Source organism: Chlorocebus sabaeus, chromosome 18, assembly GCF_047675955.1.
Source record: "Chlorocebus sabaeus isolate Y175 chromosome 18, mChlSab1.0.hap1, whole genome shotgun sequence".
Taxonomy (NCBI): Eukaryota; Metazoa; Chordata; class Mammalia; order Primates; family Cercopithecidae; genus Chlorocebus; species Chlorocebus sabaeus.
Window position 1 is genome coordinate 20,304,863 of NC_132921.1, and position 16,419 is coordinate 20,321,281.

Below are 16,419 nucleotides of genomic sequence, written 5' to 3' on the forward strand. Positions count from 1 at the left end.
GGGATTTTCACTAAGCGAAACATCATATCTGAGCCTCCTTGATTCAATTATATGAAGATTAAATTACTTTTTCATATACCACTACCGGTCAATGGATTCCATAATCTTTTCTCAATTCATTTAAATCTGGATTACCACAACACCAAATAAAAAGAAATTGGATAGATGAGACTTGTGGATAAATTTTTCACAAAAATCAAGTCATAGGTCGCTTAAAGCTGCAACTCAAATTGCAAACTTTTAACTTGACCAGTTTAACCTTTTAAAATAGACTTTATTTTTTAAAACAGTCCTTTCATTTCTTCTTTTTTTTTTTTGCGATGAAATTCACAAAACATAAAATCACTGTTTTAATCATCTTAAAGTTTACATAATTCAGTGGCACACAATATATTCACAGTGTTTTGTAACCATCACTATTTAATTTCCAGAACATTTTTATCACTCCAAAAGGAAACTTTATACCCATTAAGCAATCACTCACCAATCCCTCCAGCCTCACACTCAGCCCCTGGCAATCAGTAATCTACTTTATATCATTATGAATTTGCCTGTTCTGGATATTTCACGTAAATAGAAACATACAATATATGGCTTTTTGTGTCTGGCTTTTTTCATTTAGTTTATTACTATCAAAGCCCATTCATGCCGTAATGTATATCAGTACTTCATTCCTTTATGGCTGAAGAATATTTCATTCTATGGATAGACCACATTTTGTTTACCTCTTAATCAGTTGATGAATATCTGTATGGTTTTCACCTTTTGGCCATTATGAACAATATTGCTATGAACATTCATGTACAAGTTATTTTTTTGAGCTCCTGTTTTCAATCTTTTAGGTATATTCCCAGAAGGGGAATTGCTGGGTTATATAGTAACTCTATGTTTAGCTTTTTGAGGAACCAACACACTGTTTCCCACAGTGGCTGCACATTTTACAGTCCTGCCAGAAATGGTCAAGGGTTCTAGTCACTCCGTGTCCTCACCAATGCTTATTTTCCTTTTCTGATTATAGCCATCCTTGTGGGTATGAAAAGGTAGCTCATTGTGGTTTTGATTTGTATTTCCCTAATGACTAATGATGTTGAGCGTATTTTCATGGGTTTCCTGGTCATTTGTAAATATTCTTTGGGAAAATGTGTACTCAGATCCTTGGCCCATTATTGCATTTGATTTTCTCTTTGCTATTGAGTTCTAGGAACTCTTTATGTGGTCTGAATACTAGGTCCTTATCAGCTAAACGACTTGCAAAGATTTTCTCCAGTTCTTTTTTACTTCCTTGGTAGTGTCCTTTGATGCAAAACTTTCATACTCTGAGTCCAATTTGTCTATTTTTTTTCTTTTGTTGCTTATGTTTTTGGTGTCATACCCAAGAAACCATTGCTAAATCCAAGGTTACGGTGATTTATTCCTATTTGTTTTCTTCTAAGAGGTTTATCTCTATTATTTAGATCTGTAAGCCAATCTCAATTTCTGAAAATGATATAAGTAAGGGTTCAAATTCATTACTTTGCATGTAGATATCCAGTCATTTGAAATTTGGACTGACGAAGGTAGCACATGTCAACTTGTACTACCTTTTTGTAAGTACTGCATTTTATGTGGTAAAGTATTTTATAGTGGTTAATTCAGAGTGTGATATATGTTAAAAATAACCAATGAATGAATATATATATATATGTTAATTCACTCACAATTGGACATCCAAATTCTTATTAGTAGTAGTAAGAAAAATTTATAAGCAAGTATGTGACTATTACGTTTATTTGCCGCAAGGAAAATCACATAGAATAGTCACAATGCAAGTGCACATAATATTTAACCTAACAGACAACACATTGCCATTTAATTTATGGGAATAATAAGTTTTAGCACTGCAATGGTTCTGTGTAAAATAAGTCACAGTGACTTTGGTTCTCAGCTGTGTCAAAAATTTTTCAACATAAAGAAAATTTTTAAAATTCAGATAACATTTCTTTGGTGAATATATTCATTTTCTTTCTTTTAGAGTTCATATTATACTGGTGATTGTTTCATCTGTCTCAGAGATAACAGCCTGCTATACACCTTGTTGACCAAAAGCAATACCAGGTAGAGAAGTTTAAGTCAAAACTTCACTAGTATTTAAAACTTTCTTTCCAGTTACAACAATGTGATCTAATCATACATGTTGGAACTAAAAGGGTTTAGAGAGATTCTAATATTTTTTACTGGCAGAGAAGATATTAGTATCACTGCTTTCTAGTCATACACTTTACTAGTTACTAACTAGTGAGTAGTTGTGAAAACACTAGAAACAGATCACAATCAGGTGCATTTCTACTAATAACACAGTGCATTTTCAGCGACAGTGATCAATAATCATGCTTTTAGTAGAATACCTACCCTGACGTTCCGAAGTCCCTGTTTTCCCTAAAGAATAAATTAGGGACATGAAAAAAAAATCAGCGCTTCAATTATGCTAACATCCTTGAGATATTCCAGAGACTGCTCTAACCATAACAGGTATGTTAAAATCTTATTAATAACTCCTCTGTTGCATAAAAATCAGTTTCTTTAAACACTAAGTTAAAGGGCTAAAGGGTTGCTTTATGAGCTGATAATGCTTACTATTGGAAATGACCTCACAAATTACTTCGCTTTATATAACACAGAAATTTGTATGGGAATGATATATTTGATAATTTACTATTGATAACTTACTAATAGCATCAGCATTGAATGTTGGTATAAGCAGGCATTCAGTGTGTTTTAAAGGACTTGTGCCACGGAATGGAATCACACTTCAAAAGATGGTGGAAAGGCTCCCCACATCCTGGGTATTTTTCAGCCCTAAGTTGTCCCACAGGCCACACTTACCCCTGTCCTCCCTCCTCACTATGGTTTCAATGTGTTCCCTCCAAAATGGCTGACACTTAATGGCCAATGTGATAGTATTAAGAAGGGGAGCCTTTATTTGAGGTGATTAGGCCGTGAGAACTCCTTTCTCATAAACAGGATGAAGGCCCTGTTACAGGGGGCTTCACACAGTGTTTGACGCTCTTGTCCTCTGACTTCTGCCACATGAAAGGACACAGCATTCATCCCTCTAAGGAGAGGATGAAAAAGGGGATAGCATGCAGCCACAAGGAACAATCTCAAAAGCAGAGAGCAGCCCTCCCCAGACAACCACACCTGCAGACACCTCGATCTTGAACTTCTCAGTGTCTAGAACTGTGAAAAATAAAACTGTGGTCTTCATAAATTACCTGTCTAAGGTACAATCACATGTCACTTAACAACGTAGGGATGGCTGGGTGCGGTGGTTCATGCCTGTGGGGATAGCCCAGCACTTTGGGAGGCCAAGGCAGGTGGATCACCTGAGGTCAGGAGTTCAAGACAAGCCTGGCCAACATGGCGAAACCCCGTCTCTACTAAAAATACAAAAATACAATTGGCCAGGCTGGCAGCACATGGCAGCTACTCAGGAGCCTGAGGCAGAAGAACCGCTTGAACATGGGAGGCAGAGGTTGTAGTGAGCCAAGATCGCACCACTGCCCTCCAGCCTGGGCAACAGAGTGAGACTCTGTCTGAAAAAAAAAAGACAATGTGGGGATACATTCTGAGAAATGGGTTGTTAGGTGATTTCCTTGTTGTGTAAACATCACAGAGTGCACTTACACAAACCTAAATGCTGTAACCTACTACACACCTGGGCTAGATGGCAAAGCCTATTCCTCCTGGGCTACAAACCTGGACGGTACCTTACTATACTGAGTACCGTAGACAACTGTACCACAGTGGTAAGTATTTGTGTATCTAAACACAGAAAAGATACAGTAAAACTGAGGTATTAAAGAGAAAAAAATAGTACACCTATACAGGGCACTTACCACGAATGGAGCTTGCAGGCCTGGAAGTTGCTCTGGGTGAGTCAGTGAGTGAGTGGTGAGCAAAGGTGAAGGCCTAGGACATTACTGCACACTACTGTAGACTTTGTAAACACTCTACACTTAGGCTATACTGAATTCATTTTTTAAAACATAAAGTAATTGCACTATGACATTATGATGGCTATGACATTGCTATGTGATGGGAATTTTTCAGTTCCATTATAATCTTATAGGACTACAGTCATATATGCAGTCCACTGTTGACCAAAACATTATACATCTCATGATTGTATTTTATTACAGCAGAACAAATGGACGAAGACACTCCTGCCTCAGGGATGCCTACTATGTCAGCAGAGCCAGCAGCACCTTGTCCCTGTCTGAGAAAGACTCCATTTGGCCTCCTCACCAGCTCACTAGGTGTCTCCTCCAGGATCCTACAGACTAAATCCAATGATGGATGAAGTTCCCACAGACAGCCTTAAGAGGGGAAGTACTGGCCAGCAGCAGACAGCCACAACCTCAGAGAGCCAGGTGGGCACCAGATGTTTGCCTACTGGGTGCCGGACCTACTACCATGGTCCAGGGACCCTCAAGGGTGGGGGCCACATCCAAGAGCCCCATTGGCCTACCTGGTGGTTTGGCAGGTAGAAGGGTCCCTACACAGTGCCCAGTGGGCCTCTTCAAGTACAGGCCAAATGCACGTTCAAGATATAGGCCGACCCTCTAAGAGAAGAGGAAGAGGAAATTGGAAAATCCCACGCCCCCGGAAAAAAGAGGCCAAAAATTCAAGACTTTGGGGGCACTGATTTGTCTGGCAATAACCAATCTGGAGATAGTATTGGAATGGGTGCTAGGGATCTGCTAAGGTGCCAGGCATTACTTCTTTTGTTGCTGGACTAGAGAGGAGGTCTAGAATCCCTTCCCCCTTGTCCCTGGAGAAGGAATAAGGATGGCCACGTAAGTAGAGGACAGTGGCTACCTACCAATCAGTAGGTGAGTTTTATACTCTAACATATGGTTAAATACCATATCTGCCCTGGAACATTTTAATTGTTCAACAAACATTATGAGATATGCTGTGACCATAATATGAACCGTCTGATGATTATGATTTTTTTGCAGTGTGTTGTTATTTTAAATAGCCAGGTGGGCTAAGCAACTACTGTCATCTCCTTTAACAAATGAAGAAATTGAGGCCAATGAGGTTGAATAACTCAAATTCACCGTTAAATACATCTGTGTCTCTTTTTTTAAGACTAGGTCTCACTCTGTCATCCAAGGTGGAGTGAATAGTGCCATTGTAGCTCACTACAGCTTTGAACTCCTGGGCCCAGGTGATTCTCCCACCTCATCACTCCCCTAACCTCAAGAACCTAAGACTACAAGTGAATATTGACATACAGAGCTAATTTTTAATTTTTTTGGAGAGACAGAGTCTCACTGTTTTCCAGGCTGATCTTGAACTCCTGGCCTCAAATGATTCTCCCACTGTGGCCTACCAAAGTTCATGGATTACAAGTGTGAGCCACCATGCCCAGCCCATGTCTTTCCATGTACATTTCCTTTTTTTTTTTTTTTTTTTTTTTTTTTTGAGACAGAGTCTCACTCAGTCGCCCAGGCTGGAGTGCAGTGGCGCGATCTCGGCTCATTGCAAGCTCCACCTCCCGGGTTCACGCCATTCTCCTGCCTCAGCCTCCCAAGTGGCTGGGACTGCAGGCGCCTGCCACCATGCCCGGCTAGTTGTTTTTTTTTTTTTTTTTGTATTTTTTAGTAGAGATAGTGTTTCACCGTGTTAGCCAGGATGGTCTCGATCTCCTGACCTTGTGATCTACCCGTCTCGGCCTCCCAAAGTGCTGGGATTACAGGCTTAAGCCACTGCGCCCGGCCTTTTCATGTACATTTCAATGCACCTTTCCATCTTCCCTCATGTAGGTGAAGGATTAAAATGATGGGGAAGTACAGATGTGGAAGTGTGGGATAGAGGGATAAAGCTGAAAAAATAACCAGCTTGAAATATATGTATATCTAAACCAGATTCAAGAAGTAGAAAGCAACTAAAAATAGAGGAATACAATCAGATATGGCAAGGTTCAATGTGCAAGAGAAATTGAGAGAACCTAAGGTTTCATGAAAGATATATCAAATTTTCTTAACCTTGTAAGGTATATATCCACAAGTCAAAAATAATTCAACATTTTGTGAGAAATCCTAGTTTAAAGCCAATGACATAATGTGATTTCTATTGTTTCCTTTTACTTTTACAAGTGTTCTGATTTGGGCAATAAATTATATGCTTACTCTTTATACTTAAATTCATGATATGTGGTCTCATGGAAGGTGGATCATTTTTTTGAAAGCCCTTTGTCATCAGACTGGCTGTGGTTCTAAAGTATTAACAATTCAGAGAATAAAGTAGTCTGAAGATGGGTGGGAAAGACCACAAGTATAGATAGAGGGCTACTGGAGGTCACAGGAGAGAAAACCTTTGAGATGGTTGAGAAATGAATCCATACATCCATATAAGCAATAAAAGGACACCATTGACATGAATAGTTCAGTCCTTAAACAGAGCATCACCTCACTCTGAGGACAAAGGAGGTCACTGAAACTCTTGTCCTTTTCCTATATTCTCTCCCTGTGAGAACATCAAAGGATTAGGAGCTGAGAAATTTTGCAAGAGATCTGAGATGATAATAAAAGGGTCGAAAAGAGGCTCTTTGTGATAAAAGAGGAACCAAGAAGAAGGAGAAAGCTTCTTTAGCACAATAAAAAAGAGTTATGTTTTATAAGAAGTAGAATCAATATTATGCAATACAATCAATACACAATTTTCAGATGAACATAAGCTGTGCTCTCTTTGGAATAAAATTAGTTGTTCTTGTACAGAACAATTTAGGGCTACACTGCATCCATTACTCTTTCCCAAAGGCCCTTCATTTTTCTATATGAAGACTGAAGTCTTTTCATCATGCAGAAGCTTGATAAAATTCTATATTCAAAGAGGCTTGAGCTACCACTATAAGACTAAAGTGGTCTTAGAGCTCTTTCTACAATATCCTTTCTCTTGCTGCCTAGATTGACGGTAGCCACACGATCCAAGTTCAGCCAATTGATCACTCTTTCTTACCCTAGGTGTGGACCCTATAACCATCCAATGGGTTTGTTTTGCCCATTGCCTAGACAGAGCTGGTTTATCAAGACCAGAGAATTGCAATAGAGAAAGGGTAATTCATGCAGAGCTGTCTGTGCAGGAGAACCGAGTATTATTATTACTCAAATCAGTCTTCCTGAGCATTCGGGGATCCGAGTTTTTAAGGATAATTTGGTGGGTAGGGGGTCAGTGAGTTGGGAGTTCTGATTAGTCATGGCAGAGACAAAATCACAGGGAGTTGAAGCTGTCCTCTTGCAAAGTCATTTCCTGGGTTGGGGGTGGCGAGGTGGGGCCAGTTTATCAATTTAGGTGATACCAACTGATCCATCAAATGCAGGGTCTGCAAAATGTCTCAAGTGCTGGTATTAGGGTTTACAATAGTGATGTTATCCCCAGGAGCAATTTGAGGAGGTTTAGAATCTTGCAACCTCCAGCTGCATGACTCCTAAACCGTATTTCTAATCTTGTGGCTAATTTGTTAGTCCTGCAAAGGCAGTGTAGTCCCCAGGTAGGAAGGGGGTTTGTTTTGGGAAAGGACTGTTACCATCTTTGTTTCAAAGCTAAACCATAAACTAAGTTCATCCCAGAGTTAGTTCGGCCTCCACCCAGAAATGAACAAGGACAGCATGAAGGTTAGCAGCAAGATGGAGTCAGGTCAGATCTCATTCACTGTAATAATTGCCTGTTACAGTTTTTGCAAAGGTGGTTTCAACCCTCCAAGCGGTGACACAACGGTGAGGGAAAATGGTTAGAAATCATTTATTCTGTGAAAGTATCTAGGTGAGACAATCTAGAAGTTTCTTTCCAAAAGGTGACTTAGAGCTACCCAGTTTCTCTCTCTTCCAAGCCTGATTGGTGTCACTTGCTTTAAACCAAAGAAACTTAATATATTCAAGTTGATAAGCTGTGTTTGCCCTAATCAAGGGGAAAAGTGTCTGATGCCATCCCTGGGAGAGGAAATTGAATGGAACTGGTGCTATATTCTTCCACTTCATGATACAAGAGCCATCTGATTTGACAACCAGTAGAAGCATGGTCCAAAGAAAGTCTGCCATAACATTCTTTCCAAGCCAAAGATGATAGACTTTGCAGGGCACAGGGAAAAAAAAGATGGCCAGAATCTCCATCTCTTATGTAGATGAGTATTCCAGGAAATGGGAATTGGTACTTCTAAGGCAGAGTAGGAAAAGGAGAGATAATTAGGAGTTGATGTTAGAAAGTGAGGGTACATCCACACAGAGCACTTCCAAAGGCCTGTATCTTGTGGGGGCACATTTTAATATGTACTTACCCTTCAAGTGCTTAAACCACCATGGAAATCTGCCTATATTATCAGTGGGGGTGATGTTCTAATGGTTCTCAGGAAGATTGGTGCCTACCTGCTTCCTGTTGAAATAGGGCTGCTGGGGTCCCACCCCACCCCACCAGTCATAAGGAGAAGAGGTCACAGATCTGCACGTGTGTAATTCACTGGCAGTAAGACTCCAGGGCTCTTTGCTTTGGTGGCTCCCCTATCCCAGCAGCGTAGTATGGGCACCTTCTCTTTCGTGGGACAGAGAGGAAGACCATTGACTCACCCAAGTAAACATTTCTCTCCACTTTGGAATTATTTGTGGTAATTATTAATTTGACTGGCTCATTTTGGAAACTTCTATTTCTCTTGGTTTTTGTGGGATCCCTCAAAGCTAAGAGGGACTGGATTAGGGGTGAGGGTTCACAGCAAGCAGCTGGCAGATTTGAATGGACTCTATGTCGAGATTTCCCAGGAATAATGCCAAAAAAAAAATCTGGAGATTTCCCTCTTGCCAACAAAGCAGAAACTCAAGCAGGGACTTGAGACAGGTGACCTGGTTAATAATCAAGTGTTTCCTAACCACAGCATTTCCCTTGTGGTCCCAAGCACCCAAGCTTGTCACTCGAAGACAAGTGGCAGAGTGCAAGATACATCAAAAGCAATATTTGGACATTATGGTTAAAAATGAATCCTCTTTTTTCTTTTTTAAATTCTGTCTCTGTAGAGACTGTCAAAAATTGCCTATGCCCACTCTAATGCAAGTCATCACACCAGGGTATTGGGAAATGTTTTTAATTAGCAATAATCGCACCCTGGAGGAACCTCAGTAGCTACAATAGTGCCACTGCACAAAGCTTAAACTAACTTATTTTTATTATTCTTCTAGTGCTAATTTATTAAAATACAGATATTGTGTAAATAATTCAATTTCCTGCAATATGTCTTTTCTATTATTGCTTCTATTATTGATTCCTTCCATCTTCTTCTTATCACAAGCTAGTCTCTACTTATCTTGACCTATTTATTGTTATAAATAATGTTTTCCTGAAACAAATTAGGCCATCAGGCAGGTATTTTAAATAGTTTTTCTTTCCTTGTCATTTAGTAATTCTATTTGGCAGGAAAGATGCTCTGTTGAACACTTAGAGAAATGTTCTTCTCTTGGGCTGCAGACTGTTTTATGAGCTTTGATCCAATTTTCTCAGTTTACTCGTTCTTGAGCAGAATGCAATTTGGCCAAGCTTAGTATTAGAATATAGCAAGAGTTCTCAAGTTTCTCTCCTTGTGGATAAGTCAACCTCTCAGTTCACATGCTGGAGGATATGCTATAAGGTAGAATGCCTACCATATTCCCCCCTAAAAAAACGAAGGCCTTAGAGAAATTTGGCTTCTTTTTAGGTGTACGACCCCCTATTTTCACTCTGAATAGGAAACGACTCCATGAAAGTTTCATATGTTGAAAAAAATCTTTCATTGGTTTGTGTGTGTTAGAGACTCGTGATTTATCAAGTTATACCTACTCTAAGCCTTGCATTAGAAGTTACTGTGAGAGGATTTGTCACTAATTCTCCTCCTCTGCCTCTCAGAGGTTTCCCAGGTACCACCAACACTGTTCATTTGGAGTAGGTGAAAATCCTTGATATCTAATTAGGAAATGACAAAGAGCTCTCAACTCTGTGTGCATGTTGGAAACACCTAGGGATCTTTCAAAAATTATCAACATCTTACTTCTATCTCAAAGATACTGACATCAGTATTTTTTACAATGCTTCTCATAAAAAATACCCAAGACTGAGAACCACTAACCACAGTTAACTTCCTAATTTTAGGTAATTCAGAATAACACCGTTAATTTCCTCTCAGCTGCCATGGAGAAGAGAGACCTTGTAATAAAGTAGTTCTCAAAACTTGGTCCCCAAACCAGTAGCAACAAAATTATTTGAAAACTTGTTAGATATCAATTCTCAGGTCCCACCCCACTGCATTAGAAACTCTGGGAGTAGGACCCAACAATCGTGTTTTAACAAGCCCCTCAGGTGATTCAGATGCATGTAAAGGTTTAAGAATCACTGCCATAATACATCAATGCTTTTTCTTACTTTTAAAGTGCCACAGCACAGAACGACAAACAGAACATCAAAGCTGTGCCACTTCAGACCCAGAACTGTAGCGTAAGGAAATAGGCCAATGCTATTTCTTAATCCTGTTTCCTGTATTGTTGTCCATAAAAACTCCTATCTGAACCCCATATCTGCTCAATTCTTAATATAAGTTTTTGGTGCTATAGTGAAAAATCTCCCCCTCTTCAGTTATTTTAATGGACAACATGGTAGAAAGTTAAGCCAAGGGGTTTGGGCCCTAAAACTCAAATATCCTCTTCCCCAGAGTTCTTTAAGTGATCTCTTTATTTTGAATTGAATAAATTGAATAGGAACCAATGACTTGATATGGAACAGTTCTTCTTCTAAAAGTTTGAAACTTAAATTGGCAGCTCAGACATGACCTGGCAGTTAGAAACTCAATAAAATACCATTAGGGCAGGCTGTGACTCAATCACTCCTGTGTTTGAAAAAAAAGAAGAAGAAAAATAAGAAGAAAGCTGACAGAAAGCTTTTCTTTCAAATGCATGTTTGATTTGTTTCTTTGATTGTTTTTCTTCTCATCCTCCTCCAGGTTCCCTCCCTCAAGGGAATTACATAAGGGCAAGGAGACCTATCCAGGGCCAGTAGGGTGTTGATGGCTGAGAGATGATCTCTTCAATTTCTTTGGTGATCACTCCAAAAAGTAGCTCTAAAAAATAACTTCTTCAAATATTTTTGAATCAATGAGAAGAGTTAGTGGAAAACTATAAAAGAATAATAACCACGATGTACATTTATAGACTATTGGTTTCCATTTTTTAGAAAACAAAGACAGGACAATTGAAAGTTTCCAGTTTTATGGTGGCTTTTTTAACCCAATAATTTTATAGTAAGTGTGCAAATTGTCTCCCTTAAAATAATTACAACATACAAAATATCCGAGACAAACATGCAGCTATTAATGTAAATGATGAGTTAATGGGTGCAGCACACCAACATGGCACATGTATATATATGTAACAAACCTGCATGTTGTGCACATGTACCTTAGAACTTAAAGTATAATTTAAAAAAAAGAAAAAGTATTTTTTAAAATTCACACAGCAATAAAGAAGAAAGGTAGAAACTATTTTATTTGATTATTTTAAAAAAATAGATTCAGGTAAGATTCCCAAAAGGGAGCCAGTAAAAATCACTCAAGACAAATTCTATCCTACTTAAGATATACTTACCTACATTCTGCATATTTGTTTCTTTTGGCCCTACTCCAAAAAGAAACCTTTCTGTAATTCCAGTTTGCAGTATCAAAAGTGTAATCTGATGGATTGATGACAGGCCTCATCTCTTCCATGTGAGACCATGATGATGTGGGTACAATAGAACACTGCTGTCCACCCTTAGGTCATGAAGCCATTTCTGGTTATCTTGGGAAGACATCCCTGGGCAAAGAAGAGCCTGGGACTGCTCCTTTGAGCAAGGAACACTGCTAAGGAATTTTTTTTTTTTTTTTTTTTTTTTTTTTTTGAGACGGAGTCTGGCTCTGTCGCCCAGGCTGGAGTGCAGTGGCCGGATCTCAGCTCACTGCAAGCTCCGCCTCCCGGGTTTGCACCATTCTCCTGCCTCAGCCTCCCGAGTAGCTGGGACTACAGGCGCCCGCCACCTTGCCCGGCTATTTTTTTGTATTTTTTAGTAGAGACGGGGTTTCACTGTGTTAGCCAGGATGGTCTCGATCTCCTGACCTCATGATCAGCCCGTCTCGGCCTCCCAAAGTGCTGGGATTACAGGCTTGAGCCACCGCGCCCGGCCTGCTAAGGAAATTTATGCCAAAAAGGAAAGTCAGGAGGACAGGCAAGTACATTCACATAGCCTACAGAATTTCTCACTGACCTCTGGCAGAGCCATGCCTAGAACTCAGGCCATCTTAACCAAGTAATTTTCCCAACACACAACCCAACATGTCATTTTATTCAACTATAAGTTTAGCTAATATCATAGAGACAAGAAAGCAGCATAAGCACAATTGCCTATTTCTTAGCATCAGCATGGATGAAGATGTGTTTCCTGAGAAGCTGGTATTCTATGAGATGCGAATAGGAATTGCTTGTAAAAAAAAAAATTAATGCTACCAATGTATAAATATTTAAATACATACAATTCGTGTGTATGTATATGTAAATATATAATTATTAAATGGTTATTTTGTTATATGACAATCTGCCTCTTCAGGAAGTGGTATGACATGAAACTAAATTTTTGATAATTGCACGGCTCAAGACATTTGATCTGAGTATTGACTCATCAAAAACTCTTACTAAGAATCTTTCGTTTTGGCAGGCAGCAATATAATTACCTTTGGTAAATGTCGTGCTTTTTTTGCTCCAATCACAATATGTATTTCCAATATTGGATATTTCTTCGACAACCTCATCGCAAGTATGTATTACAGTTCAGCAGCTCCCATTGGTGTTCCCTTGGTTCATTATAATGTACAACAGTGTCCCCTGGTCAAATATCCTGTAGAAATGTTGCTGAAGGTGATACTTCTGGCTTGGGGGAAGAGGAATAAACGGAGCTAGTTACACTCAATATATCGAGGCACCATAACCGATCTGATAAACAATGTAAAGAGAGCAACCATTATTAAATGGCTCTTTTGTTATATGACAATCTGTCTCTTCAGGAAGTGGTATGACATGTACTAAATTTTTGATAATTGCACAGGCTCAAGACATTTGATCTAAGTACTGACTCATAAAAAACACTTCCTAAGAATCCTTCATTTTGTCAGGCAGCAATATAATTACCTTTGGTAAATGTGCTTTTTTTGCTCCAATTACAAATATGTATTTCTAATACTGTAGAGATAAAGAATGCTCCATGGCATTCCTGCATCTGCTTCATATCCAAGAAATAGGACTCAGCCATTCTCACAGCTTCATGGCCACTGCTGTTTGTCATCAGGAGAAGGCTGAAACACTCAGTGCTACTCCCCAAGAAGTTTACCTGGTACCTGCTTGCATTCTCCCTTTCCACCTGCTGTCCCCCGTCTCCACCACCACTCCACCACTCAGCTAACTCTAGTCTCCTCTTCCTCCTCATTAAGAGGGAAGCATGCTCTTAATTCTCTGGGTGCTCAGAGAATGCTCTTAGTTCTCTGGGTGCAGTCACAACAGAGCAGAGCGAGTCAGTACTCAACACTACGGCCGCCCTTCCCTTGGAGCCATAAGCTGGCTTGGGTAAATAAATGGCTAAGCATAATGGTGCTTTAAGCAAAAACAAAACTGATGAGAAGGGTGATGCAGTCTAAATAGAAATATTTTTAAAATAAGAAAATACAAGATCTTAAAAAGGAAGGGAGTACCTCGAGAGACTTGAAAATCATAAAATTTCTATCAAAGAAGATAATATTAGAAAGGAAACCAAGTCAGTGTCACTGTGAAATGGGGTAACCCTTGCAAGACCTAAATCTAGGAGCACAGTTTGGAAACATTACATATCGCAGGTAGAAAGTTATTTTTTTTTCTTTTGGGAAAAATTAAATTTACCTTTAAAACAGATAGGCCTTAATTTTAACAAAACAATTCAAGTAGCCTCCTTAGGTGAACAAATATAAAATAAATATTCACACATTCTTATGGGGGAATAAAGTCACCGTTAACTGAAAAAGCAGATGATTTAAAATGAAGATGTGCTATTTTACTCTTTTAATTATTTCTTCCTCATTACACTATGTGCTCTGTGTTGGCAAGAGTCATAGCAGTCTATTTTACTCATCATGGTCTTCTCAGCCCACATAGCAAAGGGTCCCACCTATAGTAGGACCTCACACACTGTGGGATATATACACATATGAATAAAGACTATCGATGCTATGAACATGACTTAGTACTAAAGTAGTGCTTATCATGAGGAATTGTTAGCTCCAATTAGAGACATATCATTATGCATGATTTTTCATATATGTTAAAATATGACACAAATATTATAGTGATATTTAATATAATATTCATGGAAGAGACTAAGGCTTAAATGACTTATCTTTCACTGTTTTCTATTGTCTTAAATGCAGAATAATTATTGATACATTTTTTTCTGTACCATAGCACCTATCAAAGGTCATTTCACTGGTAGTTGCCTCACAATAAGTCCTCGTATTTTCCTTTATTGGACTCAGAAAACTGTGTATGTGCTGTTTTCAAAGTCAGGGGGTACTTTCTAATTAGATTTCACATGCATGTTTTTTGTCATATCTAGGGTTTAATAAACTAGGGCAGACAACAATGCAAGAAATATACCTGAGTAAAAATAAATACCTTCTCTTATCATCTTACCATGATTTCTGAAAAGACATCTTTATGATAATCTAGATAACTTTATCTTTTAAATTTAATATCAGATGTTAAAATAAGGCACTTTCTTAAGCAAATTCCTTAGAGCCCTATTATAGTAGGACAGTGAATTGGATCCCAGCATGGTCATTTACTAAGCTGGGGCAAGTGTTTAACCACTAAGCCTCAGTTTCCTCATTTGTAAAATGCAGGTTTAAAAAACCCACTTTAGAGAAGTGTATCTTCATATCCTTTGCCCACATTTTGATGGGGTTGTTTGTTTTTTTCTTGTAAATTTGATTGAGTTCTTTATAGATTCTGGATATTAGCCCTTTGTCAGATGAGTAGATTGCAGAAATTTTCTCCCATTCTGTAGGTTGCCTATTCACTCTGATGGTAGTTTCTTTTGCTGTGCAGAAGCTCTTTAGTTTAATGAGATCCCATTTGTCAATTTTGGCTTTTGTTGCCATTGCTTTTGGTGTTTTAGACATGAATTCCTTGCCCATGTCTATGTCCTGAATGGTATTACCTAGGTTTTCTTCTAGGGTTTTTATGGTTTTAGGTCTAACATTTAAGTCTTTAATCCATCTTGAATTAATTTTCGTATAAGAAGTAAGGAAAGGATCCAGTTTCAGCTTTCTACTTGTGGCTAGCCAATTTTCCCAGCAGCATTTATTAAATAGGGAATCCTTTCCCCATTTCTTGTTTTTGTCAGGTTTGTCAAAGATCAGATGGCTGTAGATGTGTGGTATTATTTCTGAGGGCTCTGTTCTGTTCCATTGGTCTATATCTCTGTTTTGGTACCAGTACCATGCTGTTTTGGTTACTGTAGCCTTGTAGTATAGTCTGAAGTCAGGTAGCATGATGCCATTCATACAGCCAACAGACACATGAAAAAATGCTCATCATCACTCGCCATCAGAGAAATGCAAATCAAAATGAGGTATCATCTCACACCAGTTAGAATGGCAATCATTAAAAAATCAGGAAACAACAGGTGCTGGAGAGGATGTGGAGAAATAGGAACACTTTTACACTGTTGGTGGGATTGTAAACTACTTCAACCATTGTGGAAAATAGTGTGGCGATTCCTCAAGGATCTAGAACTAGAAATACCATTTGACCCAGCCATCCCATTACTGGGGATATACCCAAAGGATGATAAGTCATGCTGCAAAAAAGACACATGCATACGTATGTTTATTGCGGCACTATTCACAATAGCAAAGACTTGGAATCAACCCAAATGTCTATCAGTGACAGACTGGATTAAGAAAATGTGGCACGTATATACCATGGAATACTATGCAGCCATAAAAAAGGATGAGTTCGTGTCCTTTGTAGGGACATGGATGCAACTGGAAACCATCATTCTCAGCAAACTATCGCAAGAACAGAAAACCAAATACCGCATGTTCTCACTCATAGGTGGGAATTGAACAATGAGATCACTTGGACACAGGAAGGGGAGCATCACACACTGGGTCCTATTGTGGGTAGGGGGTAGTGGAGAGGGATAGCATTAGGAGATATACCTAATGTAAATGACAAGTTAATGGGTGCAGCACACCAACATGGCACATGTATACATATGTAACAAACCTGCACGTTGTGCACATGTACCCTAGAACTTAAAGTATAATAATTTTTAAAAACCCACTTTAAAAAGATATTTTAGGATTAAATG

The 16,419-nt window shown here is 38.9% G+C and overlaps 1 non-coding gene across 1 annotated transcript; it reads right to left on the bottom strand.

Annotated features, from left to right (window-relative positions):
• Positions 1-9,038: 9,038 nt before the first annotated feature.
• On the bottom strand, positions 9,039-9,179 carry LOC119620531 (U4 spliceosomal RNA). The gene has a single exon (XR_005237014.1). It is a non-coding gene; the product is annotated as a U4 spliceosomal RNA (small nuclear RNA).
• Between the last annotated feature and the right edge of the window lie 7,240 nt (positions 9,180-16,419).